The 26,214-nt window shown below is 43.4% G+C and overlaps 13 non-coding genes across 13 annotated transcripts; all 13 read right to left on the bottom strand.

Moving 5' to 3' along the window:
- Window positions 1–352: 352 nt before the first annotated feature.
- On the bottom strand, window positions 353–424 carry TRNAG-UCC (transfer RNA glycine (anticodon UCC)). The gene has a single exon. It is a non-coding gene; the product is annotated as a tRNA-Gly (tRNA).
- A 1,514-nt stretch (window positions 425–1,938) lies between these two features.
- TRNAG-CCC (transfer RNA glycine (anticodon CCC)) lies at window positions 1,939–2,010 on the bottom strand. The gene has a single exon. It is a non-coding gene; the product is annotated as a tRNA-Gly (tRNA).
- Window positions 2,011–3,539: 1,529 nt separating this feature from the next.
- Window positions 3,540–3,611, bottom strand: TRNAG-UCC (transfer RNA glycine (anticodon UCC)). The gene has a single exon. It is a non-coding gene; the product is annotated as a tRNA-Gly (tRNA).
- A 1,507-nt stretch (window positions 3,612–5,118) lies between these two features.
- TRNAG-CCC (transfer RNA glycine (anticodon CCC)) lies at window positions 5,119–5,190 on the bottom strand. The gene has a single exon. It is a non-coding gene; the product is annotated as a tRNA-Gly (tRNA).
- Window positions 5,191–8,310: 3,120 nt separating this feature from the next.
- TRNAG-CCC (transfer RNA glycine (anticodon CCC)) lies at window positions 8,311–8,382 on the bottom strand. The gene has a single exon. It is a non-coding gene; the product is annotated as a tRNA-Gly (tRNA).
- A 1,529-nt stretch (window positions 8,383–9,911) lies between these two features.
- On the bottom strand, window positions 9,912–9,983 carry TRNAG-UCC (transfer RNA glycine (anticodon UCC)). The gene has a single exon. It is a non-coding gene; the product is annotated as a tRNA-Gly (tRNA).
- Window positions 9,984–11,490: 1,507 nt separating this feature from the next.
- Window positions 11,491–11,562, bottom strand: TRNAG-CCC (transfer RNA glycine (anticodon CCC)). Its single transcript has one exon. It is a non-coding gene; the product is annotated as a tRNA-Gly (tRNA).
- A 3,129-nt stretch (window positions 11,563–14,691) lies between these two features.
- TRNAG-CCC (transfer RNA glycine (anticodon CCC)) lies at window positions 14,692–14,763 on the bottom strand. The gene has a single exon. It is a non-coding gene; the product is annotated as a tRNA-Gly (tRNA).
- A 1,533-nt stretch (window positions 14,764–16,296) lies between these two features.
- On the bottom strand, window positions 16,297–16,368 carry TRNAG-UCC (transfer RNA glycine (anticodon UCC)). Its single transcript has one exon. It is a non-coding gene; the product is annotated as a tRNA-Gly (tRNA).
- Window positions 16,369–17,890: 1,522 nt separating this feature from the next.
- Window positions 17,891–17,962, bottom strand: TRNAG-CCC (transfer RNA glycine (anticodon CCC)). Its single transcript has one exon. It is a non-coding gene; the product is annotated as a tRNA-Gly (tRNA).
- A 3,106-nt stretch (window positions 17,963–21,068) lies between these two features.
- TRNAG-CCC (transfer RNA glycine (anticodon CCC)) lies at window positions 21,069–21,140 on the bottom strand. Its single transcript has one exon. It is a non-coding gene; the product is annotated as a tRNA-Gly (tRNA).
- Window positions 21,141–22,673: 1,533 nt separating this feature from the next.
- TRNAG-UCC (transfer RNA glycine (anticodon UCC)) lies at window positions 22,674–22,745 on the bottom strand. The gene has a single exon. It is a non-coding gene; the product is annotated as a tRNA-Gly (tRNA).
- Window positions 22,746–24,257: 1,512 nt separating this feature from the next.
- TRNAG-CCC (transfer RNA glycine (anticodon CCC)) lies at window positions 24,258–24,329 on the bottom strand. Its single transcript has one exon. It is a non-coding gene; the product is annotated as a tRNA-Gly (tRNA).
- Between the last annotated feature and the right edge of the window lie 1,885 nt (window positions 24,330–26,214).

Genomic DNA, 26,214 nt, shown 5'->3' on the forward strand with positions numbered 1-26,214 from the left:
TTGCCAGATTTATTGCTGGATCTTGCATATTTTTTTCAGAGGCTAAATATTGCCTAGGAAATGCTTTTTAACATAGAGATGCTGGAGTTAAAATGTCTGGTTGGGCCTCAGCCCTTTCATTGTCTGCCCACTGTAACATATTTTTTTACCAGTACATGTGAGTGGTGACTCTGCTTTATGAAACTTATCATATATTAGGACAATGAATATAGCAGAAGGGGCGATCGAAATGCTTGCCTACATATTTGTTTATTTTTTATATAATGGCTGATTAACCTCTTAATTATATTACCATTTTGTGAAATGTTGCTTTAAAATATATCCTGCTTGCAGAATATATAAGTATTTGTACTGCGTTGGCCGGGAATCGAACCCGGGTCAACTGCTTGGAAGGCAGCTATGCTCACCACTATACCACCAACGCCCTCTGATCTTTGCGCTCTCGGTTCTAAACATTAGGACCCTGAGTTCAATGACTATCATGCACCAGCTTCAATGGTGCATTTGGTTTAGATACCAACATGAAAAGCAATAGAAAGTTTTTGTAGAGGGTAAGGAACTGGGATTGAAACCAAGGACAAAGCTGTGCAGAAGAGAAGAATGGAAAGCAGCAATACAAATAATAGATATGAACACATAGAGGCAGCATGGGAAGCAAAGCAGGGAAGAGAAATAGAGAACATTCCATGAAATGCCCAGGAGATAGATAAGAGCAGAACCAAAAAAGGGAAGAATGAAATTCAAAGCCTCCACATAAAAGTGTTTGAAGGTCCCACCAGTCATTCATGCTTATTATTGTGTGCCTTTACTTTCAAAGTACAGTGTGGAGCCTTTGACGATCCCTCTCTTGTATTTCAGCAGACACAGATAGTTGAGAAGTCTTTTCTCACATAGCTGGCACAAGCTTGCGCTTTTCCTTGCTGGTAGCGTGGAAATGACAGCTTGGTCCTTGGAAGTAAAATCAAGCAAAATTAGCAGAGGATGGTTTCGATCCATCGACCTCTGGGTTATGGGCCCAGCACGCTTCCGCTGCGCCACTCTGCTCCGTTGTGAAAGTGTTCTTTTTATGCAGATAAGGAGCATTAGGCAGAGTAGCATGGGATTGGTCTGGCTCTCACCTCATTTGCATAAGTATATCCCAAGGCATGCTGGGTGCAGAAAAACTTCATCTTCCCCTCTCACAATCAGTCATAAATGAAAGTCAGACACTCTTAGGCACTAGCCGTTTCAGGCCTTTATCAAGACAGTAGCTCTTGAACCATCTCTCTCTCGCTCTGTGATCCTAGCACTAGCATGCTCAGGATTTGGCTTTACCTTGGAGCCAGAGATATACCCGGTGAGGGCTTGCCCGGTGTGAGGCTTTTGAGCGTTTGGGAGCGTTGTGGACGTTGGACAGGAAACTATGCGAATATGAAGCCTCCAACATTCCTGCTTCAGTGAGTGGTTCTTTCCATGGACATCTGACTCTTGGATTCCTCTCAACTTGCCTTCTGATAAAACATTTTGTGAGCAGCAGTTTCCTTCGACAGCTACAAGGTGGCGCTACATTCAGGTGAGAGCACAAGTATGCACAAAATGTTAGGGACTTTTGCCAGATTTATCGGTGGATCTTGCATATTTTTTTCAGAGGCTAGATATTGCCTAGAAATGCTTTTTAACATAGAGATGCTGGAGTTACAATGTCTGGTCGGGCCTCAGCCCTTCCATTGTTTGCCCACTGTAACAAATTTATTACCAGCACATGTGTGTTGTGACTCTGCTTTATGAAACTTATCATATATTAGGACAATGTATGTAGCAGAAGGTGCGATTGAGATGTTTGCCCACGTATTTGTTTATTTTTTTATATATGGCTGATTAATCTGTTCGTGAAATTTCCATTTTGTGACATGTTGCATTACAATATATCCTGCTTGCAGAATATATAAGTATTTTCAGTGCGTTGGCCGGGAATCGAACCCGGGTCAACTGCTTGGGAAGCAGCTATGCTCACCACTATACCACCAACGCCCTCTGATGTGTTAGCTCTCGGTTCTAAATATTACGTTGCAGAAATCAATGACTATCTTGCACCAGCTTCAATGGTGCATTTGGTTTAGATACCAACATGAGAAGCAGTAGAACGTTTTTTGCAAAGGGTAAGGAACTGGGGATTGAAACCAAGGACAAAGTTGTGCAGAAGAGAAGAAATGAAAAGCAACAGTACAAATAGTAGAAATGAGCATATATAGGCAGCATGGGAAGCAAAGCAGGGAAGAGAAAGAGAACATTCCATGAAATGCCCAGGAGATAGATAAGAGCAGAACAAAAAGGGAAGAATGAAATTCAAAGCATGCCCAGAAAGTTGTGTGAAGCTCCCACCAGTCATTTATGGTTATAATTGTGTGTCTTTACTTTCAAAGTACAGGGTTGTACCTTTCACGATCACTCTTGTATTACACAGACACGAATAGTTGAGAAGTCTTTTCTCACATAGCTGGTACAAGCTTGCACTTTTCCTTTCTGGCTATGTGGAAATGACAGCTTGGTCCTTGGAAGGAAAATCAAGCAAAATTAGCAGAGGATGGTTTCGATCCATCGACCTCTGGGTTATGGGCCCAGCACGCTTCCGCTGCGCCACTCTGCTCCTTTGTGAAAGTGTTCTGTTTATGCAGATGAGGAGGCATTCAGAGAAGTGACGTGGGATTGGTCGGGCTCTCACCTCATTTGCCTAAGTATATCGCAAGGCATGCTGGGTGCAGAAAATCTTTATCTTCCCCTCTCACAATCAGTCACAACTGAAAGTCCAGACCCTCTTATTCACTAGCCGTTTCAGGCCTTTAACAAGACAACAGCTCTCCGACGCTCTCTGTCTCTCTCTCTCTCTGTGATCCTAGTGCTTGCATGCTCAGTATTTGGCTTTACCTGGGAGCCAGAGATCTACCCGGTGAGGGCTTGCCGGTATAAGGCTTTAGAGCGTTTGGGAGCGTTCGGTACATGAGAGGACGTTGGACTGGAAGCTATGCAAATTTGAAGCATCCAAACTTCCTGCTGCAGTCGGAGGCTCTTGCCATGGACATCTGCCTTTTGGATTCCTCTAAACTTGCCCTCTGATGAAACATTTTGTGAGCTGCAGTTACCTCAGACGGCTACAAGGTGGTGCTACATTCAGGTGAGGGCACAAGTATGCACAAAATGTTGGGGACTTTTGCCAGATTTATTGCTGGATCTTGCATATTTTTTTCAGAGGCTAAATATTGCCTAGGAAATGCTTTTTAACATAGAGATGCTGGAGTTAAAATGTCTGGTCGGGCCTCAGCCCTTTCATTGTCTGCCCACTGTAACATATTTTTTTACCAGTACATGTGAGTGGTGACTCTGCTTTATGAAACTTATCATATATTAGGACAATGAATATAGCAGAAGGGGCGATCGAAATGCTTGCCTACATATTTGTTTATTTTTTATATAATGGCTGATTAACCTCTTAATTATATTACCATTTTGTGAAATGTTGCTTTAAAATATATCCTGCTTGCAGAATATATAAGTATTTGTACTGCGTTGGCCGGGAATCGAACCCGGGTCAACTGCTTGGAAGGCAGCTATGCTCACCACTATACCACCAACGCCCTCTGATCTTTGCGCTCTCGGTTCTAAACATTAGGACCCTGAGTTCAATGACTATCATGCACCAGCTTCAATGGTGCATTTGGTTTAGATACCAACATGAAAAGCAATAGAAAGTTTTTGTAGAGGGTAAGGAACTGGGATTGAAACCAAGGACAAAGCTGTGCAGAAGAGAAGAATGGAAAGCAGCAATACAAATAATAGATATGAACACATAGAGGCAGCATGGGAAGCAAAGCAGGGAAGAGAAATAGAGAACATTCCATGAAATGCCCAGGAGATAGATAAGAGCAGAACAAAAAAGGGAAGAATGAAATTCAAAGCCTCCACATAAAAGTGTTTGAAGGTCCCACCAGTCATTCATGCTTATTATTGTGTGCCTTTACTTTCAAAGTACAGTGTGGAGCTTTTGACGATCCCTCTCTTGTATTTCAGCAGACACAGATAGTTGAGAAGTCTTTTCTCACATAGCTGGCACAAGCTTGCGCTTTTCCTTGCTGGTAGCGTGGAAATGACAGCTTGGTCCTTGGAAGTAAAATCAAGCAAAATTAGCAGAGGATGGTTTCGATCCATCGACCTCTGGGTTATGGGCCCAGCACACTTCCGCTGCGCCACTTTGCTCCGTTGTGAAAGTGTTCTTTTTATGCAGATAAGGAGCATTAGGCAGAGTAGCATGGGATTGGTCTGGCTCTCACCTCATTTGCATAAGTATATCCCAAGGCATGCTGGGTGCAGAAAAACTTCATCTTCCCCTCTCACAATCAGTCATAACTGAAAGTCAGACACTCTTAGGCACTAGCCGTTTCAGGCCTTTATCAAGACAGTAGCTCTTGAACCATCTCTCTCTCGCTCTGTGATCCTAGCACTAGCATGCTCAGGATTTGGCTTTACCTTGGAGCCAGAGATATACCCGGTGAGAGGCTTTTGAGCGTTTGGGAGCGTTCGGGACGTGAGTGGACGTTGGACAGGAAACTATGCGAATATGAAGCCTCCAACATTCCTGCTTCAGTGAGTGGTTCTTTCCATGGACATCTGACTCTTGGATTCCTCTCAACTTGCCTTCTGATAAAACATTTTGTGAGCAGCAGTTTCCTTCGACAGCTACAAGGTGGCGCTACATTCAGGTGAGAGCACAAGTATGCACAAAATGTTAGGGACTTTTGCCAGATTTATCGGTGGATCTTGCATATTTTTTCAGAGGCTAGATATTGCCTAGAAATGCTTTTTAACATAGAGATGCTGGAGTTACAATGTCTGGTCGGGCCTCAGCCCTTCCATTGTTTGCCCACTGTAACAAATTTATTACCAGCACATGTGTGTTGTGACTCTGCTTTATGAAACTTATCATATATTAGGACAATGTATGTAGCAGAAGGTGCGATTGAGATGTTTGCCCACGTATTTGTTTATTTTTTTATATATGGCTGATTAATCTGTTCGTGAAATTTCCATTTTGTGACATGTTGCATTACAATATATCCTGCTTGCAGAATATATAAGTATTTTCAGTGCGTTGGCCGGGAATCGAACCCGGGTCAACTGCTTGGGAAGCAGCTATGCTCACCACTATACCACCAACGCCCTCTGATGTGTTAGCTCTCGGTTCTAAATATTACGTTGCAGAAATCAATGACTATCTTGCACCAGCTTCAATGGTGCATTTGGTTTAGATACCAACATGAGAAGCAGTAGAACGTTTTTTGCAGAGGGTAAGGAACTGGGGATTGAAACCAAGGACAAAGTTGTGCAGAAGAGAAGAAATGAAAAGCAACAGTACAAATAGTAGAAATGAGCATATATAGGCAGCATGGGAAGCAAAGCAGGGAAGAGAAAGAGAACATTCCATGAAATGCCCAGGAGATAGATAAGAGCAGAACAAAAAGGGAAGAATGAAATTCAAAGCATGCCCAGAAAGTTGTGTGAAGCTCCCACCAGTCAGTCATTTATGGTTATAATTGTGTGTCTTTACTTTCAAAGTACAGGGTTGTACCTTTCACGATCACTCTTGTATTACACAGACACGAATAGTTGAGAAGTCTTTTCTCACATAGCTGGCACAAGCTTGCACTTTTCCTTTCTGGCTATGTGGAAATGACAGCTTGGTCCTTGGAAGGAAAATCAAGCAAAATTAGCAGAGGATGGTTTCGATCCATCGACCTCTGGGTTATGGGCCCAGCACGCTTCCGCTGCGCCACTCTGCTCCTTTGTGAAAGTGTTCTCTTTATGCAGATGAGGAGGCATTCAGAGAAGTGACGTGGGATTGGTCGGGCTCTCACCTCATTTGCCTAAGTATATCGCAAGGCATGCTGGGTGCAGAAAATCTTTATCTTCCCCTCTCACAATCAGTCACAACTGAAAGTCCAGACCCTCTTAGGCACTAGCCGTTTCAGGCCTTTAACAAGACAACAGCTCTCCGACGCTCTCTGTCTCTCTCTCTCTCTCTGTGATCCTAGTGCTTGCATGCTCAGTATTTGGCTTTACCTGGGAGCCAGAGATCTACCCGGTGAGGGCTTGCCGGGTATAAGGCTTTAGAGCGTTTGGGAGCATTCGGTACATGAGAGGACGTTGGACTGGAAGCTATGCAAATTTGAAGCATCCAAACTTCCTGCTGCAGTCGGAGGCTCTTTCCATGGACATCTGCCTTTTGGATTCCTTTAAACTTGCCCTCTGATGAAACATTTTGTGAGCTGCAGTTACCTCCGACGGCTACAAGGTGGTGCTACATTCAGGTGAGGGCACAAGTATGCACAAAATGTTGGGGACTTTTGCCAGATTTATTGCTGGATCTTGCATATTTTTTTCAGAGGCTAAATATTGCCTAGGAAATGCTTTTTAACATAGAGATGCTGGAGTTAAAATGTCTGGTCAGGCCTCAGCCCTTTCATTGTCTGCCACTGTAACATATTTTTTTACCAGTACATGTGAGTGGTGACTCTGGTTTATGAAACTTATCATATATTAGGACAATGAATATAGCAGAAGGGGCGATCGAAATGCTTGCCTACATATTTGTTTATTTTTTATATAATGGCTGATTAACCTCTTAATTATATTACCATTTTGTGAAATGTTGCTTTAAAATATATCCTGCTTGCAGAATATATAAGTATTTGTACTGCGTTGGCCGGGAATCGAACCCGGTTCAACTGCTTGGAAGGCAGCTATGCTCACCACTATACCACCAACGCCCTCTGATCTTTGCGCTCTCGGTTCTAAACATTAGGACCCTGAGTTCAATGACTATCATGCACCAGCTTCAATGGTGCATTTGGTTTAGATACCAACATGAAAAGCAATAGAAAGTTTTTGTAGAGGGTAAGGAACTGGGATTGAAACCAAGGACAAAGCTGTGCAGAAGAGAAGAATGGAAAGCAGCAATACAAATAATAGATATGAACACATAGAGGCAGCATGGGAAGCAAAGCAGGGAAGAGAAATAGAGAACATTCCATGAAATGCCCAGGAAATAGATAAGAGCAGAACAAAAAAGGGAAGAATGAAATTCAAAGCCTCCACATAAAAGTGTTTGAAGGTCCCACCAGTCATTCATGCTTATTATTGTGTGCCTTTACTTTCAAAGTACAGTGTGGAGCTTTTGACGATCCCTCTCTTGTATTTCAGCAGACACAGATAGTTGAGAAGTCTTTTCTCACATAGCTGACACAAGCTTGCGCTTTTCCTTGCTGGTAGCGTGGAAATGACAGCTTGGTCCTTGGAAGTAAAATCAAGCAAAATTAGCAGAGGATGGTTTCGATCCATCGACCTCTGGGTTATGGGCCCAGCACGCTTCCGCTGCGCCACTTTGCTCTGTTGTGAAAGTGTTCTTTTTATGCAGATAAGGAGCATTAGGCAGAGTAGCATGGGATTGGTCTGGCTCTCACCTCATTTGCATAAGTATATCCCAAGGCATGCTGGGTGCAGAAAAACTTCATCTTCCCCTCTCACAATCAGTCATAAATGAAAGTCAGACACTCTTAGGCACTAGCCGTTTCAGGCCTTTATCAAGACAGTAGCTCTTGAACCATCTCTCTCTCGCTCTGTGATCCTAGCACTAGCATGCTCAGGATTTGGCTTTACCTTGGAGCCAGAGATATACCCGGTGAGGGCTTGCCCGGTGTGAGGCTTTTGAGCGTTTGGGAGCGTTGTGGACGTTGGACAGGAAACTATGCGAATATGAAGCCTCCAACATTCCTGCTTCAGTGAGTGGTTCTTTCCATGGACATCTGACTCTTGGATTCCTCTCAACTTGCCTTCTGATAAAACATTTTGTGAGCAGCAGTTTCCTTCGACAGCTACAAGGTGGCGCTACATTCAGGTGAGAGCACAAGTATGCACAAAATGTTAGGGACTTTTGCCAGATTTATCGGTGGATCTTGCATATTTTTTTCAGAGGCTAGATATTGCCTAGAAATGCTTTTTAACATAGAGATGCTGGAGTTACAATGTCTGGTCGGGCCTCAGCCCTTCCATTGTTTGCCCACTGTAACAAATTTATTACCAGCACATGTGTGTTGTGACTCTGCTTTATGAAACTTATCATATATTAGGACAATGTATGTAGCAGAAGGTGCGATTGAGATGTTTGCCCACGTATTTGTTTATTTTTTTATATATGGCTGATTAATCTGTTCGTGAAATTTCCATTTTGTGACATGTTGCATTACAATATATCCTGCTTGCAGAATATATAAGTATTTTCAGTGCGTTGGCCGGGAATCGAACCCGGGTCAACTGCTTGGGAAGCAGCTATGCTCACCACTATACCACCAACGCCCTCTGATGTGTTAGCTCTCGGTTCTAAATATTACGTTGCAGAAATCAATGACTATCTTGCACCAGCTTCAATGGTGCATTTGGTTTAGATACCAACATGAGAAGCAGTAGAACGTTTTTTGCAAAGGGTAAGGAACTGGGGATTGAAACCAAGGACAAAGTTGTGCAGAAGAGAAGAAATGAAAAGCAACAGTACAAATAGTAGAAATGAGCATATATAGGCAGCATGGGAAGCAAAGCAGGGAAGAGAAAGAGAACATTCCATGAAATGCCCAGGAGATAGATAAGAGCAGAACAAAAAGGGAAGAATGAAATTCAAAGCATGCCCAGAAAGTTGTGTGAAGCTCCCACCAGTCATTTATGGTTATAATTGTGTGTCTTTACTTTCAAAGTACAGGGTTGTACCTTTCACGATCACTCTTGTATTACACAGACACGAATAGTTGAGAAGTCTTTTCTCACATAGCTGGTACAAGCTTGCACTTTTCCTTTCTGGCTATGTGGAAATGACAGCTTGGTCCTTGGAAGGAAAATCAAGCAAAATTAGCAGAGGATGGTTTCGATCCATCGACCTCTGGGTTATGGGCCCAGCACGCTTCCGCTGCGCCACTCTGCTCCTTTGTGAAAGTGTTCTGTTTATGCAGATGAGGAGGCATTCAGAGAAGTGACGTGGGATTGGTCGGGCTCTCACCTCATTTGCCTAAGTATATCGCAAGGCATGCTGGGTGCAGAAAATCTTTATCTTCCCCTCTCACAATCAGTCACAACTGAAAGTCCAGACCCTCTTATTCACTAGCCGTTTCAGGCCTTTAACAAGACAACAGCTCTCCGACGCTCTCTGTCTCTCTCTCTCTCTGTGATCCTAGTGCTTGCATGCTCAGTATTTGGCTTTACCTGGGAGCCAGAGATCTACCCGGTGAGGGCTTGCCGGTATAAGGCTTTAGAGCGTTTGGGAGCGTTCGGTACATGAGAGGACGTTGGACTGGAAGCTATGCAAATTTGAAGCATCCAAACTTCCTGCTGCAGTCGGAGGCTCTTTCCATGGACATCTGCCTTTTGGATTCCTCTAAACTTGCCCTCTGATGAAACATTTTGTGAGCTGCAGTTACCTCAGACGGCTACAAGGTGGTGCTACATTCAGGTGAGGGCACAAGTATGCACAAAATGTTGGGGACTTTTGCCAGATTTATTGCTGGATCTTGCATATTTTTTTCAGAGGCTAAATATTGCCTAGGAAATGCTTTTTAACATAGAGATGCTGGAGTTAAAATGTCTGGTCGGGCCTCAGCCCTTTCATTGTCTGCCCACTGTAACATATTTTTTTACCAGTACATGTGAGTGGTGACTCTGCTTTATGAAACTTATCATATATTAGGACAATGAATATAGCAGAAGGGGCGATCGAAATGCTTGCCTACATATTTGTTTATTTTTTATATAATGGCTGATTAACCTCTTAATTATATTACCATTTTGTGAAATGTTGCTTTAAAATATATCCTGCTTGCAGAATATATAAGTATTTGTACTGCGTTGGCCGGGAATCGAACCCGGGTCAACTGCTTGGAAGGCAGCTATGCTCACCACTATACCACCAACGCCCTCTGATCTTTGCGCTCTCGGTTCTAAACATTAGGACCCTGAGTTCAATGACTATCATGCACCAGCTTCAATGGTGCATTTGGTTTAGATACCAACATGAAAAGCAATAGAAAGTTTTTGTAGAGGGTAAGGAACTGGGATTGAAACCAAGGACAAAGCTGTGCAGAAGAGAAGAATGGAAAGCAGCAATACAAATAATAGATATGAACACATAGAGGCAGCATGGGAAGCAAAGCAGGGAAGAGAAATAGAGAACATTCCATGAAATGCCCAGGAGATAGATAAGAGCAGAACAAAAAAGGGAAGAATGAAATTCAAAGCCTCCACATAAAAGTGTTTGAAGGTCCCACCAGTCATTCATGCTTATTATTGTGTGCCTTTACTTTCAAAGTACAGTGTGGAGCTTTTGACGATCCCTCTCTTGTATTTCAGCAGACACAGATAGTTGAGAAGTCTTTTCTCACATAGCTGGCACAAGCTTGCGCTTTTCCTTGCTGGTAGCGTGGAAATGACAGCTTGGTCCTTGGAAGTAAAATCAAGCAAAATTAGCAGAGGATGGTTTCGATCCATCGACCTCTGGGTTATGGGCCCAGCACACTTCCGCTGCGCCACTTTGCTCCGTTGTGAAAGTGTTCTTTTTATGCAGATAAGGAGCATTAGGCAGAGTAGCATGGGATTGGTCTGGCTCTCACCTCATTTGCATAAGTATATCCCAAGGCATGCTGGGTGCAGAAAAACTTCATCTTCCCCTCTCACAATCAGTCATAACTGAAAGTCAGACACTCTTAGGCACTAGCCGTTTCAGGCCTTTATCAAGACAGTAGCTCTTGAACCATCTCTCTCTCGCTCTGTGATCCTAGCACTAGCATGCTCAGGATTTGGCTTTACCTTGGAGCCAGAGATATACCCGGTGAGAGGCTTTTGAGCGTTTGGGAGCGTTCGGGACGTGAGTGGACGTTGGACAGGAAACTATGCGAATATGAAGCCTCCAACATTCCTGCTTCAGTGAGTGGTTCTTTCCATGGACATCTGACTCTTGGATTCCTCTCAACTTGCCTTCTGATAAAACATTTTGTGAGCAGCAGTTTCCTTCGACAGCTACAAGGTGGCGCTACATTCAGGTGAGAGCACAAGTATGCACAAAATGTTAGGGACTTTTGCCAGATTTATCGGTGGATCTTGCATATTTTTTCAGAGGCTAGATATTGCCTAGAAATGCTTTTTAACATAGAGATGCTGGAGTTACAATGTCTGGTCGGGCCTCAGCCCTTCCATTGTTTGCCCACTGTAACAAATTTATTACCAGCACATGTGTGTTGTGACTCTGCTTTATGAAACTTATCATATATTAGGACAATGTATGTAGCAGAAGGTGCGATTGAGATGTTTGCCCACGTATTTGTTTATTTTTTTATATATGGCTGATTAATCTGTTCGTGAAATTTCCATTTTGTGACATGTTGCATTACAATATATCCTGCTTGCAGAATATATAAGTATTTTCAGTGCGTTGGCCGGGAATCGAACCCGGGTCAACTGCTTGGGAAGCAGCTATGCTCACCACTATACCACCAACGCCCTCTGATGTGTTAGCTCTCGGTTCTAAATATTACGTTGCAGAAATCAATGACTATCTTGCACCAGCTTCAATGGTGCATTTGGTTTAGATACCAACATGAGAAGCAGTAGAACGTTTTTTGCAGAGGGTAAGGAACTGGGGATTGAAACCAAGGACAAAGTTGTGCAGAAGAGAAGAAATGAAAAGCAACAGTACAAATAGTAGAAATGAGCATATATAGGCAGCATGGGAAGCAAAGCAGGGAAGAGAAAGAGAACATTCCATGAAATGCCCAGGAGATAGATAAGAGCAGAACAAAAAGGGAAGAATGAAATTCAAAGCATGCCCAGAAAGTTGTGTGAAGCTCCCACCAGTCAGTCATTTATGGTTATAATTGTGTGTCTTTACTTTCAAAGTACAGGGTTGTACCTTTCACGATCACTCTTGTATTACACAGACACGAATAGTTGAGAAGTCTTTTCTCACATAGCTGGCACAAGCTTGCACTTTTCCTTTCTGGCTATGTGGAAATGACAGCTTGGTCCTTGGAAGGAAAATCAAGCAAAATTAGCAGAGGATGGTTTCGATCCATCGACCTCTGGGTTATGGGCCCAGCACGCTTCCGCTGCGCCACTCTGCTCCTTTGTGAAAGTGTTCTCTTTATGCAGATGAGGAGGCATTCAGAGAAGTGACGTGGGATTGGTCGGGCTCTCACCTCATTTGCCTAAGTATATCGCAAGGCATGCTGGGTGCAGAAAATCTTTATCTTCCCCTCTCACAATCAGTCACAACTGAAAGTCCAGACCCTCTTAGGCACTAGCCGTTTCAGGCCTTTAACAAGACAACAGCTCTCCGACGCTCTCTGTCTCTCTCTCTCTCTCTGTGATCCTAGTGCTTGCATGCTCAGTATTTGGCTTTACCTGGGAGCCAGAGATCTACCCGGTGAGGGCTTGCCGGGTATAAGGCTTTAGAGCGTTTGGGAGCATTCGGTACATGAGAGGACGTTGGACTGGAAGCTATGCAAATTTGAAGCATCCAAACTTCCTGCTGCAGTCGGAGGCTCTTTCCATGGACATCTGCCTTTTGGATTCCTTTAAACTTGCCCTCTGATGAAACATTTTGTGAGCTGCAGTTACCTCCGACGGCTACAAGGTGGTGCTACATTCAGGTGAGGGCACAAGTATGCACAAAATGTTGGGGACTTTTGCCAGATTTATTGCTGGATCTTGCATATTTTTTTCAGAGGCTAAATATTGCCTAGGAAATGCTTTTTAACATAGAGATGCTGGAGTTAAAATGTCTGGTCAGGCCTCAGCCCTTTCATTGTCTGCCACTGTAACATATTTTTTTACCAGTACATGTGAGTGGTGACTCTGGTTTATGAAACTTATCATATATTAGGACAATGAATATAGCAGAAGGGGCGATCGAAATGCTTGCCTACATATTTGTTTATTTTTTATATAATGGCTGATTAACCTCTTAATTATATTACCATTTTGTGAAATGTTGCTTTAAAATATATCCTGCTTGCAGAATATATAAGTATTTGTACTGCGTTGGCCGGGAATCGAACCCGGTTCAACTGCTTGGAAGGCAGCTATGCTCACCACTATACCACCAACGCCCTCTGATCTTTGCGCTCTCGGTTCTAAACATTAGGACCCTGAGTTCAATGACTATCATGCACCAGCTTCAATGGTGCATTTGGTTTAGATACCAACATGAAAAGCAATAGAAAGTTTTTGTAGAGGGTAAGGAACTGGGATTGAAACCAAGGACAAAGCTGTGCAGAAGAGAAGAATGGAAAGCAGCAATACAAATAATAGATATGAACACATAGAGGCAGCATGGGAAGCAAAGCAGGGAAGAGAAATAGAGAACATTCCATGAAATGCCCAGGAAATAGATAAGAGCAGAACAAAAAAGGGAAGAATGAAATTCAAAGCCTCCACATAAAAGTGTTTGAAGGTCCCACCAGTCATTCATGCTTATTATTGTGTGCCTTTACTTTCAAAGTACAGTGTGGAGCTTTTGACGATCCCTCTCTTGTATTTCAGCAGACACAGATAGTTGAGAAGTCTTTTCTCACATAGCTGACACAAGCTTGCGCTTTTCCTTGCTGGTAGCGTGGAAATGACAGCTTGGTCCTTGGAAGTAAAATCAAGCAAAATTAGCAGAGGATGGTTTCGATCCATCGACCTCTGGGTTATGGGCCCAGCACGCTTCCGCTGCGCCACTTTGCTCTGTTGTGAAAGTGTTCTTTTTATGCAGATAAGGAGCATTAGGCAGAGTAGCATGGGATTGGTCTGGCTCTCACCTCATTTGCATAAGTATATCCCAAGGCATGCTGGGTGCAGAAAAACTTCATATTCCCCTCTCACAATCAGTCATAACTGAAAGTCAGACACTCTTAGGCACTAGCCGTTTCAGGCCTTTATCAAGACAGTAGCTCTTGAACCATCTCTCTCTCGCTCTGTGATCCTAGCACTAGCATGCTCAGGATTTGGCTTTACCTTGGAGCCAGAGATATACCCGGTGAGGGCTTGCCCGGTGTGAGGCTTTTGAGCGTTTGGGAGCGTTCGGGACGTGAGTGGACGTTGGACAGGAAACTATGCGAATATGAAGCCTCCAACATTCCTGCTTCAGTGAGTGGTTCTTTCCATGGACATCTGACTCTTGGATTCCTCTCAACTTGCCTTCTGATAAAACATTTTGTGAGCAGCAGTTTCCTTCGACAGCTACAAGGTGGCGCTACATTCAGGTGAGAGCACAAGTATGCACAAAATGTTAGGGACTTTTGCCAGATTTATCGGTGGATCTTGCATATTTTTTCAGAGGCTAGATATTGCCTAGAAATGCTTTTTAACATAGAGATGCTGGAGTTACAATGTCTGGTCGGGCCTCAGCCCTTCCATTGTTTGCCCACTGTAACAAATTTATTACCAGCACATGTGTGTTGTGACTCTGCTTTATGAAACTTATCATATATTAGGACAATGTATGTAGCAGAAGGTGCGATTGAGATGTTTGCCCACGTATTTGTTTATTTTTTTATATATGGCTGATTAATCTGTTCGTGAAATTTCCATTTTGTGACATGTTGCATTACAATATATCCTGCTTGCAGAATATATAAGTATTTTCAGTGCGTTGGCCGGGAATCGAACCCGGGTCAACTGCTTGGGAAGCAGCTATGCTCACCACTATACCACCAACGCCCTCTGATGTGTTAGCTCTCGGTTCTAAATATTACGTTGCAGAAATCAATGACTATCTTGCACCAGCTTCAATGGTGCATTTGGTTTAGATACCAACATGAGAAGCAGTAGAACGTTTTTTGCAGAGGGTAAGGAACTGGGGATTGAAACCAAGGACAAAGTTGTGCAGAAGAGAAGAAATGAAAAGCAACAGTACAAATAGTAGAAATGAGCATATATAGGCAGCATGGGAAGCAAAGCAGGGAAGAGAAAGAGAACATTCCATGAAATGCCCAGGAGATAGATAAGAGCAGAACAAAAAGGGAAGAATGAAATTCAAAGCATGCCCAGAAAGTTGTGTGAAGCTCCCACCAGTCAGTCATTTATGGTTATAATTGTGTGTCTTTACTTTCAAAGTACAGGGTTGTACCTTTCACGATCACTCTTGTATTACACAGACACGAATAGTTGAGAAGTCTTTTCTCACATAGCTGGCACAAGCTTGCACTTTTCCTTTCTGGCTATGTGGAAATGACAGCTTGGTCCTTGGAAGGAAAATCAAGCAAAATTAGCAGAGGATGGTTTCGATCCATCGACCTCTGGGTTATGGGCCCAGCACGCTTCCGCTGCGCCACTCTGCTCCTTTGTGAAAGTGTTCTCTTTATGCAGATGAGGAGGCATTCAGAGAAGTGACGTGGGATTGGTCGGGCTCTCACCTCATTTGCCTAAGTATATCGCAAGGCATGCTGGGTGCAGAAAATCTTTATCTTCCCCTCTCACAATCAGTCACAACTGAAAGTCCAGACCCTCTTAGGCACTAGCCGTTTCAGGCCTTTAACAAGACAACAGCTCTCCGACGCTCTCTGTCTCTCTCTCTCTCTGTGATCCTAGTGCTTGCATGCTCAGTATTTGGCTTTTCCTGGGAGCCAGAGATCTACCCGGTGAGGGCTTGCCGGTATAAGGCTTTAGAGCGTTTGGGAGCGTTCGGTACATGAGAGGACGTTGGACTGGAAGCTATGCAAATTTGAAGCATCCAAACTTCCTGCTGCAGTCGGAGGCTCTTTCCATGGACATCTGCCTTTTGGATTCCTCTAAACTTGCCCTCTGATGAAACATTTTGTGAGCTGCAGTTACCTCCGACGGCTACAAGGTGGTGCTACATTCAGGTGAGGGCACAAGTATGCACAAAATGTTGGGGACTTTTGCCAGATTTATTGCTGGACCTTGCATATTTTTTTCAGAGGCTAAATATTGCCTAGGAAATGCTTTTTAACATAGAGATGCTGGAGTTAAAATGTCTGGTCGGGCCTCAGCCCTTTCATTGTCTGCCCACTGTAACATATTTTTTTACCAGTACATGTGAGTGGTGACTCTGCTTTATGAAACTTATCATATATTAGGACAATGAATATAGCAGAAGGGGCGATCGAAATGCTTGCCTACATATTTGTTTATTTTTTATATAATGGCTGATTAACCTCTTAATTATATTACCATTTTGTGAAATGTTGCTTTAAAATATATCCTGCTTGCAGAATATATAAGTATTTGTACTGCGTTGGCCGGGAATCGAACCCGGGTCAACTGCTTGGAAGGCAGCTATGCTCACCACTATACCACCAACGCCCTCTGATCTTTGTGCTCTCGGTTCTAAACATTAGGACCCTGAGTTCAATGACTATCATGCACCAGCTTCAATGGTGCATTTGGTTTAGATACCAACATGAAAAGCAATAGAAAGTTTTTGTAGAGGGTAAGGAACTGGGATTGAAACCAAGGACAAAGCTGTGCAGAAGAGAAGAATGGAAAGCAGCAATACAAATAATAGATATGAACACATAGAGGCAGCATGGGAAGCAAAGCAGGGAAGAGAAATAGAGAACATTCCATGAAATGCCCAGGAGATAGATAAGAGCAGAACAAAAAAGGGAAGAATGAAATTCAAAGCCTCCACATAAAAGTGTTTGAAGGTCCCACCAGTCATTCATGCTTATTATTGTGTGCCTTTACTTTCAAAGTACAGTGTGGAGCTTTTGACGATCCCTCTCTTGTATTTCAGCAGACACAGATAGTTGAGAAGTCTTTTCTCACATAGCTGGCACAAGCTTGCGCTTTTCCTTGCTGGTAGCGTGGAAATGACAGCTTGGTCCTTGGAAGTAAAATCAAGCAAAATTAGCAGAGGATGGTTTCGATCCATCGACCTCTGGGTTATGGGCCCAGCACGCTTCCGCTGCGCCACTCTGCTCCGTTGTGAAAGTGTTCTTTTTATGCAGATAAGGAGCATTAGGCAGAGTAGCATGGGATTGGTCTGGCTCTCACCTCATTTGCATAAGTATATCCCAAGGCATGCTGGGTGCAGAAAAACTTCATCTTCCCCTCTCACAATCAGTAATAACTGAAAGTCAGACACTCTTAGGCACTAGCCGTTTCAGGCCTTTATCAAGACAGTAGCTCTTGAACCATCTCTCTCTCGCTCTGTGATCCTAGCACTAGCATGCTCAGGATTTGGCTTTACCTTGGAGCCAGAGATATACCCGGTGAGGGCTTGCCCGGTGTGAGGCTTTTGAGCGTTTGGGAGCGTTCGGGACGTGAGTGGACGTTGGACAGGAAACTATGCGAATATGAAGCCTCCAACATTCCTGCTTCAGTGAGTGGTTCTTTCCATGGACATCTGACTCTTGGATTCCTCTCAACTTGCCTTCTGATAAAACATTTTGTGAGCATCAGTTTCCTTCGACAGCTACAAGGTGGCGCTACATTCAGGTGAGAGCACAAGTATGCACAAAATGTTAGGGACTTTTGCCAGATTTATCGGTGGATCTTGCATATTTTTTCAGAGGCTAGATATTGCCTAGAAATGCTTTTTAACATAGAGATGCTGGAGTTACAATGTCTGGTCGGGCCTCAGCCCTTCCATTGTTTGCCCACTGTAACAAATTTATTACCAGCACATGTGTGTTGTGACTCTGCTTTATGAAACTTATCATATATTAGGACAATGTATGTAGCAGAAGGTGCGATTGAGATGTTTGCCCACGTATTTGTTTATTTTTTTATATATGGCTGATTAATCTGTTCGTGAAATTTCCATTTTGTGACATGTTGCATTACAATATATCCTGCTTGCAGAATATATAAGTATTTTCAGTGCGTTGGCCGGGAATCGAACCCGGGTCAACTGCTTGGGAAGCAGCTATGCTCACCACTATACCACCAACGCCCTCTGATGTGTTAGCTCTCGGTTCTAAATATTACGTTGCAGAAATCAATGACTATCTTGCACCAGCTTCAATGGTGCATTTGGTTTAGATACCAACATGAGAAGCAGTAGAACGTTTTTTGCAGAGGGTAAGGAACTGGGGATTGAAACCAAGGACAAAGTTGTGCAGAAGAGAAGAAATGAAAAGCAACAGTACAAATAGTAGAAATGAGCATATATAGGCAGCATGGGAAGCAAAGCAGGGAAGAGAAAGAGAACATTCCATGAAATGCCCAGGAGATAGATACGAGCAGAACAAAAAGGGAAGAATGAAATTCAAAGCATGCCCAGAAAGTTGTGTGAAGCTCCCACCAGTCAGTCATTTATGGTTATAATTGTGTGTCTTTACTTTCAAAGTACAGGGTTGTACCTTTCACGATCACTCTTGTATTACACAGACACGAATAGTTGAGAAGTCTTTTCTCACATAGCTGGCACAAGCTTGCACTTTTCCTTTCTGGCTATGTGGAAATGACAGCTTGGTCCTTGGAAGGAAAATCAAGCAAAATTAGCAGAGGATGGTTTCGATCCATCGACCTCTGGGTTATGGGCCCAGCACGCTTCCGCTGCGCCACTCTGCTCCTTTGTGAAAGTGTTCTCTTTATGCAGATGAGGAGGCATTCAGAGAAGTGACGTGGGATTGGTCGGGCTCTCACCTCATTTGCCTAAGTATATCGCAAGGCATGCTGGGTGCAGAAAATCTTTATCTTCCCCTCTCACAATCAGTCACAACTGAAAGTCCAGACCCTCTTAGGCACTAGCCGTTTCAGGCCTTTAACAAGACAACAGCTCTCCGACGCTCTCTGTCTCTCTCTCTCTCTGTGATCCTAGTGCTTGCATGCTCAGTATTTGGCTTTTCCTGGGAGCCAGAGATCTACCCGGTGAGGGCTTGCCGGTATAAGGCTTTAGAGCGTTTGGGAGCGTTCGGTACATGAGAGGACGTTGGACTGGAAGCTATGCAAATTTGAAGCATCCAAACTTCCTGCTGCAGTCGGAGGCTCTTTCCATGGACATCTGCCTTTTGGATTCCTCTAAACTTGCCCTCTGATGAAACATTTTGTGAGCTGCAGTTACCTCCGACGGCTACAAGGTGGTGCTACATTCAGGTGAGGGCACAAGTATGCACAAAATGTTGGGGACTTTTGCCAGATTTATTGCTGGACCTTGCATATTTTTTTCAGAGGCTAAATATTGCCTCGGAAATGCTTTTTAACATAGAGATGCTGGAGTTAAAATGTCTGGTCGGGCCTCAGCCCTTTCATTGTCTGCCCACTGTAACATATTTTTTTACCAGTACATGTGAGTGGTGACTCTGCTTTATGAAACTTATCATATATTAGGACAATGAATATAGCAGAAGGGGCGATCGAAATGCTTGCCTACATATTTGTTTATTTTTTATATAATGGCTGATTAACCTCTTAATTATATTACCATTTTGTGAAATGTTGCTTTAAAATATATCCTGCTTGCAGAATATATAAGTATTTGTACTGCGTTGGCCGGGAATCGAACCCGGGTCAACCGCTTGGAAGGCAGCTATGCTCACCACTATACCACCAACGCCCTCTGATCTTTGTGCTCTCGGTTCTAAACATTAGGAGCCTGAGTTCAATGACTATCATGCACCAGCTTCAATGGTGCATTTGGTTTAGATACCAACATGAAAAGCAATAGAAAGTTTTTGTAGAGGGTAAGGAACTGGGATTGAAACCAAGGACAAAGCTGTGCAGAAGAGAAGAATGGAAAGCAGCAATACAAATAATAGATATGAACACATAGAGGCAGCATGGGAAGCAAAGCAGGGAAGAGAAATAGAGAACATTCCATGAAATGCCCAGGAGATAGATAAGAGCAGAACAAAAAAGGGAAGAATGAAATTCAAAGCCTCCACATAAAAGTGTTTGAAGGTCCCACCAGTCATTCATGCTTATTATTGTGTGCCTTTACTTTCAAAGTACAGTGTGGAGCTTTTGACGATCCCTCTCTTGTATTTCAGCAGACACAGATAGTTGAGAAGTCTTTTCTCACATAGCTGGCACAAGCTTGCGCTTTTCCTTGCTGGTAGCGTGGAAATGACAGCTTGGTCCTTGGAAGTAAAATCAAGCAAAATTAGCAGAGGATGGTTTCGATCCATCGACCTCTGGGTTATGGGCCCAGCACGCTTCCGCTGCGCCACTCTGCTCCGTTGTGAAAGTGTTCTTTTTATGCAGATAAGGAGCATTAGGCAGAGTAGCATGGGATTGGTCTGGCTCTCACCTCATTTGCATAAGTATATCCCAAGGCATGCTGGGTGCAGAAAAACTTCATCTTCCCCTCTCACAATCAGTCATAACTGAAAGTCAGACACTCTTAGGCACTAGCCGTTTCAGGCCTTTATCAAGACAGTAGCTCTTGAACCATCTCTCTCTCGCTCTGTGATCCTAGCACTAGCATGCTCAGGATTTGGCTTTACCTTGGAGCCAGAGATATACCCGGTGAGGGCGAGGCTTTTGAGCGTTTGGGAGCGTTGTGGACGTTGGACAGGAAACTATGCGAATATGAAGCCTCCAACATTCCTGCTTCAGTGAGTGGTTCTTTCCATGGACATCTGACTCTTGGATTCCTCTCAACTTGCCTTCTGATAAAACATTTTGTGAGCAGCAGTTTCCTTCGACAGCTACAAGGTGGCGCTACATTCAGGTGAGAGCACAAGTATGCACAAAATGTTAGGGACTTTTGCCAGATTTATCGGTGGATCTTGCATATTTTTTCAGAGGCTAGATATTGCCTAGAAATGCTTTTTAACATAGAGATGCTGGAGTTACAATGTCTGGTCGGGCCTCAGCCCTTCCATTGTTTGCCCACTGTAACAAATTTATTACCAGCACATGTGTGTTGTGACTCTGCTTTATGAAACTTATCATATATTAGGACAATGTATGTAGCAGAAGGTGCGATTGAGATGTTTGCCCACGTATTTGTTTATTTTTTTATATATGGCTGATTAATCTGTTCGTGAAATTTCCATTTTGTGACATGTTGCATTACAATATATCCTGCTTGCAGAATATATAAGTATTTTCAGTGCGTTGGCCGGGAATCGAACCCGGGTCAACTGCTTGGGAAGCAGCTATGCTCACCACTATACCACCAACGCCCTCTGATGTGTTAGCTCTCGGTTCTAAATATTACGTTGCAGAAATCAATGACTATCTTGCACCAGCTTCAATGGTGCATTTGGTTTAGATACCAACATGAGAAGCAGTAGAACGTTTTTTGCAGAGGGTAAGGAACTGGGGATTGAAACCAAGGACAAAGTTGTGCAGAAGAGAAGAAATGAAAAGCAACAGTACAAATAGTAGAAATGAGCATATATAGGCAGCATGGGAAGCAAAGCAGGGAAGAGAAAGAGAACATTCCATGAAATGCCCAGGAGATAGATAAGAGCAGAACAAAAAGGGAAGAATGAAATTCAAAGCATGCCCAGAAAGTTGTGTGAAGCTCCCACCAGTCAGTCATTTATGGTTATAATTGTGTGTCTTTACTTTCAAAGTACAGGGTTGTACCTTTCACGATCACTCTTGTATTACACAGACACGAATAGTTGAGAAGTCTTTTCTCACATAGCTGGCACAAGCTTGCACTTTTCCTTTCTGGCTATGTGGAAATGACAGCTTGGTCCTTGGAAGGAAAATCAAGCAAAATTAGCAGAGGATGGTTTCGATCCATCGACCTCTGGGTTATGGGCCCAGCACGCTTCCGCTGCGCCACTCTGCTCCTTTGTGAAAGTGTTCTCTTTATGCAGATGAGGAGGCATTCAGAGAAGTGACGTGGGATTGGTCGGGCTCTCACCTCATTTGCCTAAGTATATCGCAAGGCATGCTGGGTGCAGAAAATCTTTATCTTCCCCTCTCACAATCAGTCACAACTGAAAGTCCAGACCCTCTTAGGCACTAGCCGTTTCAGGCCTTTAACAAGACAACAGCTCTCCGACGCTCTCTGTCTCTCTCTCTCTCTGTGATCCTAGTGCTTGCATGCTCAGTATTTGGCTTTTCCTGGGAGCCAGAGATCTACCCGGTGAGGGCTTGCCGGTATAAGGCTTTAGAGCGTTTGGGAGCGTTCGGTACATGAGAGGACGTTGGACTGGAAGCTATGCAAATTTGAAGCATCCAAACTTCCTGCTGCAGTCGGAGGCTCTTTCCATGGACATCTGCCTTTTGGATTCCTCTAAACTTGCCCTCTGATGAAACATTTTGTGAGCTGCAGTTACCTCCGACGGCTACAAGGTGGTGCTACATTCAGGTGAGGGCACAAGTATGCACAAAATGTTGGGGACTTTTGCCAGATTTATTGCTGGACCTTGCATATTTTTTTCAGAGGCTAAATATTGCCTCGGAAATGCTTTTTAACATAGAGATGCTGGAGTTAAAATGTCTGGTCGGGCCTCAGCCCTTTCATTGTCTGCCCACTGTAACATATTTTTTTACCAGTACATGTGAGTGGTGACTCTGCTTTATGAAACTTATCATATATTAGGACAATGAATATAGCAGAAGGGGCGATCGAAATGCTTGCCTACATATTTGTTTATTTTTTATATAATGGCTGATTAACCTCTTAATTATATTACCATTTTGTGAAATGTTGCTTTAAAATATATCCTGCTTGCAGAATATATAAGTATTTGTACTGCGTTGGCCGGGAATCGAACCCGGGTCAACTGCTTGGAAGGCAGCTATGCTCACCACTATACCACCAACGCCCTCTGATCTTTGTGCTCTCGGTTCTAAACATTAGGACCCTGAGTTCAATGACTATCATGCACCAGCTTCAATGGTGCATTTGGTTTAGATACCAACATGAAAAGCAATAGAAAGTTTTTGTAGAGGGTAAGGAACTGGGATTGAAACCAAGGACAAAGCTGTGCAGAAGAGAAGAATGGAAAGCAGCAATACAAATAATAGATATGAACACATAGAGGCAGCATGGGAAGCAAAGCAGGGAAGAGAAATAGAGAACATTCCATGAAATGCCCAGGAGATAGATAAGAGCAGAACAAAAAAGGGAAGAATGAAATTCAAAGCCTCCACATAAAAGTGTTTGAAGGTCCCACCAGTCATTCATGCTTATTATTGTGTGCCTTTACTTTCAAAGTACAGTGTGGAGCTTTTGACGATCCCTCTCTTGTATTTCAGCAGACACAGATAGTTGAGAAGTCTTTTCTCACATAGCTGGCACAAGCTTGCGCTTTTCCTTGCTGGTAGCGTGGAAATGACAGCTTGGTCCTTGGAAGTAAAATCAAGCAAAATTAGCAGAGGATGGTTTCGATCCATCGACCTCTGGGTTATGGGCCCAGCACGCTTCCGCTGCGCCACTCTGCTCCGTTGTGAAAGTGTTCTTTTTATGCAGATAAGGAGCATTAGGCAGAGTAGCATGGGATTGGTCTGGCTCTCACCTCATTTGCATAAGTATATCCCAAGGCATGCTGGGTGCAGAAAAACTTCATCTTCCCCTCTCACAATCAGTCATAACTGAAAGTCAGACACTCTTAGGCACTAGCCGTTTCAGGCCTTTATCAAGACAGTAGCTCTTGAACCATCTCTCTCTCGCTCTGTGATCCTAGCACTAGCATGCTCAGGATTTGGCTTTACCTTGGAGCCAGAGATATACCCGGTGAGGGCTTGCCCGGTGTGAGGCTTTTGAGCGTTTGGGAGCGTTGTGGACGTTGGACAGGAAACTATGCGAATATGAAGCCTCCAACATTCCTGCTTCAGTGAGTGGTTCTTTCCATGGACATCTGACTCTTGGATTCCTCTCAACTTGCCTTCTGATAAAACATTTTGTGAGCAGCAGTTTCCTTCGACAGCTACAAGGTGGCGCTACATTCAGGTGAGAGCACAAGTATGCACAAAATGTTAGGGACTTTTGCCAGATTTATCGGTGGATCTTGCATATTTTTTCAGAGGCTAGATATTGCCTAGAAATGCTTTTTAACATAGAGATGCTGGAGTTACAATGTCTGGTCGGGCCTCAGCCCTTCCATTGTTTGCCCACTGTAACAAATTTATTACCAGCACATGTGTGTTGTGACTCTGCTTTATGAAACTTATCATATATTAGGACAATGTATGTAGCAGAAGGTGCGATTGAGATGTTTGCCCACGTATTTGTTTATTTTTTTATATATGGCTGATTAATCTGTTCGTGAAATTTCCATTTTGTGACATGTTGCATTACAATATATCCTGCTTGCAGAATATATAAGTATTTTCAGTGCGTTGGCCGGGAATCGAACCCGGGTCAACTGCTTGGGAAGCAGCTATGCTCACCACTATACCACCAACGCCCTCTGATGTGTTAGCTCTCGGTTCTAAATATTACGTTGCAGAAATCAATGACTATCTTGCACCAGCTTCAATGGTGCATTTGGTTTAGATACCAACATGAGAAGCAGTAGAACGTTTTTTGCAGAGGGTAAGGAACTGGGGATTGAAACCAAGGACAAAGTTGTGCAGAAGAGAAGAAATGAAAAGCAACAGTACAAATAGTAGAAATGAGCATATATAGGCAGCATGGGAAGCAAAGCAGGGAAGAGAAAGAGAACATTCCATGAAATGCCCAGGAGATAGATAAGAGCAGAACAAAAAGGGAAGAATGAAATTCAAAGCATGCCCAGAAAGTTGTGTGAAGCTCCCACCAGTCAGTCATTTATGGTTATAATTGTGTGTCTTTACTTTCAAAGTACAGGGTTGTACCTTTCACGATCACTCTTGTATTACACAGACACGAATAGTTGAGAAGTCTTTTCTCACATAGCTGGCACAAGCTTGCACTTTTCCTTTCTGGCTATGTGGAAATGACAGCTTGGTCCTTGGAAGGAAAATCAAGCAAAATTAGCAGAGGATGGTTTCGATCCATCGACCTCTGGGTTATGGGCCCAGCACGCTTCCGCTGCGCCACTCTGCTCCTTTGTGAAAGTGTTCTCTTTATGCAGATGAGGAGGCATTCAGAGAAGTGACGTGGGATTGGTCGGGCTCTCACCTCATTTGCCTAAGTATATCGCAAGGCATGCTGGGTGCAGAAAATCTTTATCTTCCCCTCTCACAATCAGTCACAACTGAAAGTCCAGACCCTCTTAGGCACTAGCCGTTTCAGGCCTTTAACAAGACAACAGCTCTCCGACGCTCTCTGTCTCTCTCTCTCTCTGTGATCCTAGTGCTTGCATGCTCAGTATTTGGCTTTTCCTGGGAGCCAGAGATCTACCCGGTGAGGGCTTGCCGGTATAAGGCTTTAGAGCGTTTGGGAGCGTTCGGTACATGAGAGGACGTTGGACTGGAAGCTATGCAAATTTGAAGCATCCAAACTTCCTGCTGCAGTCGGAGGCTCTTTCCATGGACATCTGCCTTTTGGATTCCTCTAAACTTGCCCTCTGATGAAACATTTTGTGAGCTGCAGTTACCTCCGACGGCTACAAGGTGGTGCTACATTCAGGTGAGGGCACAAGTATGCACAAAATGTTGGGGACTTTTGCCAGATTTATTGCTGGACCTTGCATATTTTTTTCAGAGGCTAAATATTGCCTCGGAAATGCTTTTTAACATAGAGATGCTGGAGTTAAAATGTCTGGTCGGGCCTCAGCCCTTTCATTGTCTGCCCACTGTAACATATTTTTTTACCAGTACATGTGAGTGGTGACTCTGCTTTATGAAACTTATCATATATTAGGACAATGAATATAGCAGAAGGGGCGATCGAAATGCTTGCCTACATATTTGTTTATTTTTTATATAATGGCTGATTAACCTCTTAATTATATTACCATTTTGTGAAATGTTGCTTTAAAATATATCCTGCTTGCAGAATATATAAGTATTTGTACTGCGTTGGCCGGGAATCGAACCCGGGTCAACTGCTTGGAAGGCAGCTATGCTCACCACTATACCACCAACACCCTCTGATCTTTGTGCTCTCGGTTCTAAACATTAGGACCCTGAGTTCAATGACTATCATGCACCAGCTTCAATGGTGCATTTGGTTTAGATACCAACATGAAAAGCAATAGAAAGTTTTTGTAGAGGGTAAGGAACTGGGATTGAAACCAAGGACAAAGCTGTGCAGAAGAGAAGAATGGAAAGCAGCAATACAAATAATAGATATGAACACATAGAGGCAGCATGGGAAGCAAAGCAGGGAAGAGAAATAGAGAACATTCCATGAAATGCCCAGGAGAT

Source organism: Lissotriton vulgaris, chromosome 9 (assembly GCF_964263255.1).
Source record: "Lissotriton vulgaris chromosome 9, aLisVul1.2, whole genome shotgun sequence".
Classification (NCBI taxonomy): domain Eukaryota; kingdom Metazoa; phylum Chordata; class Amphibia; order Caudata; family Salamandridae; genus Lissotriton; species Lissotriton vulgaris.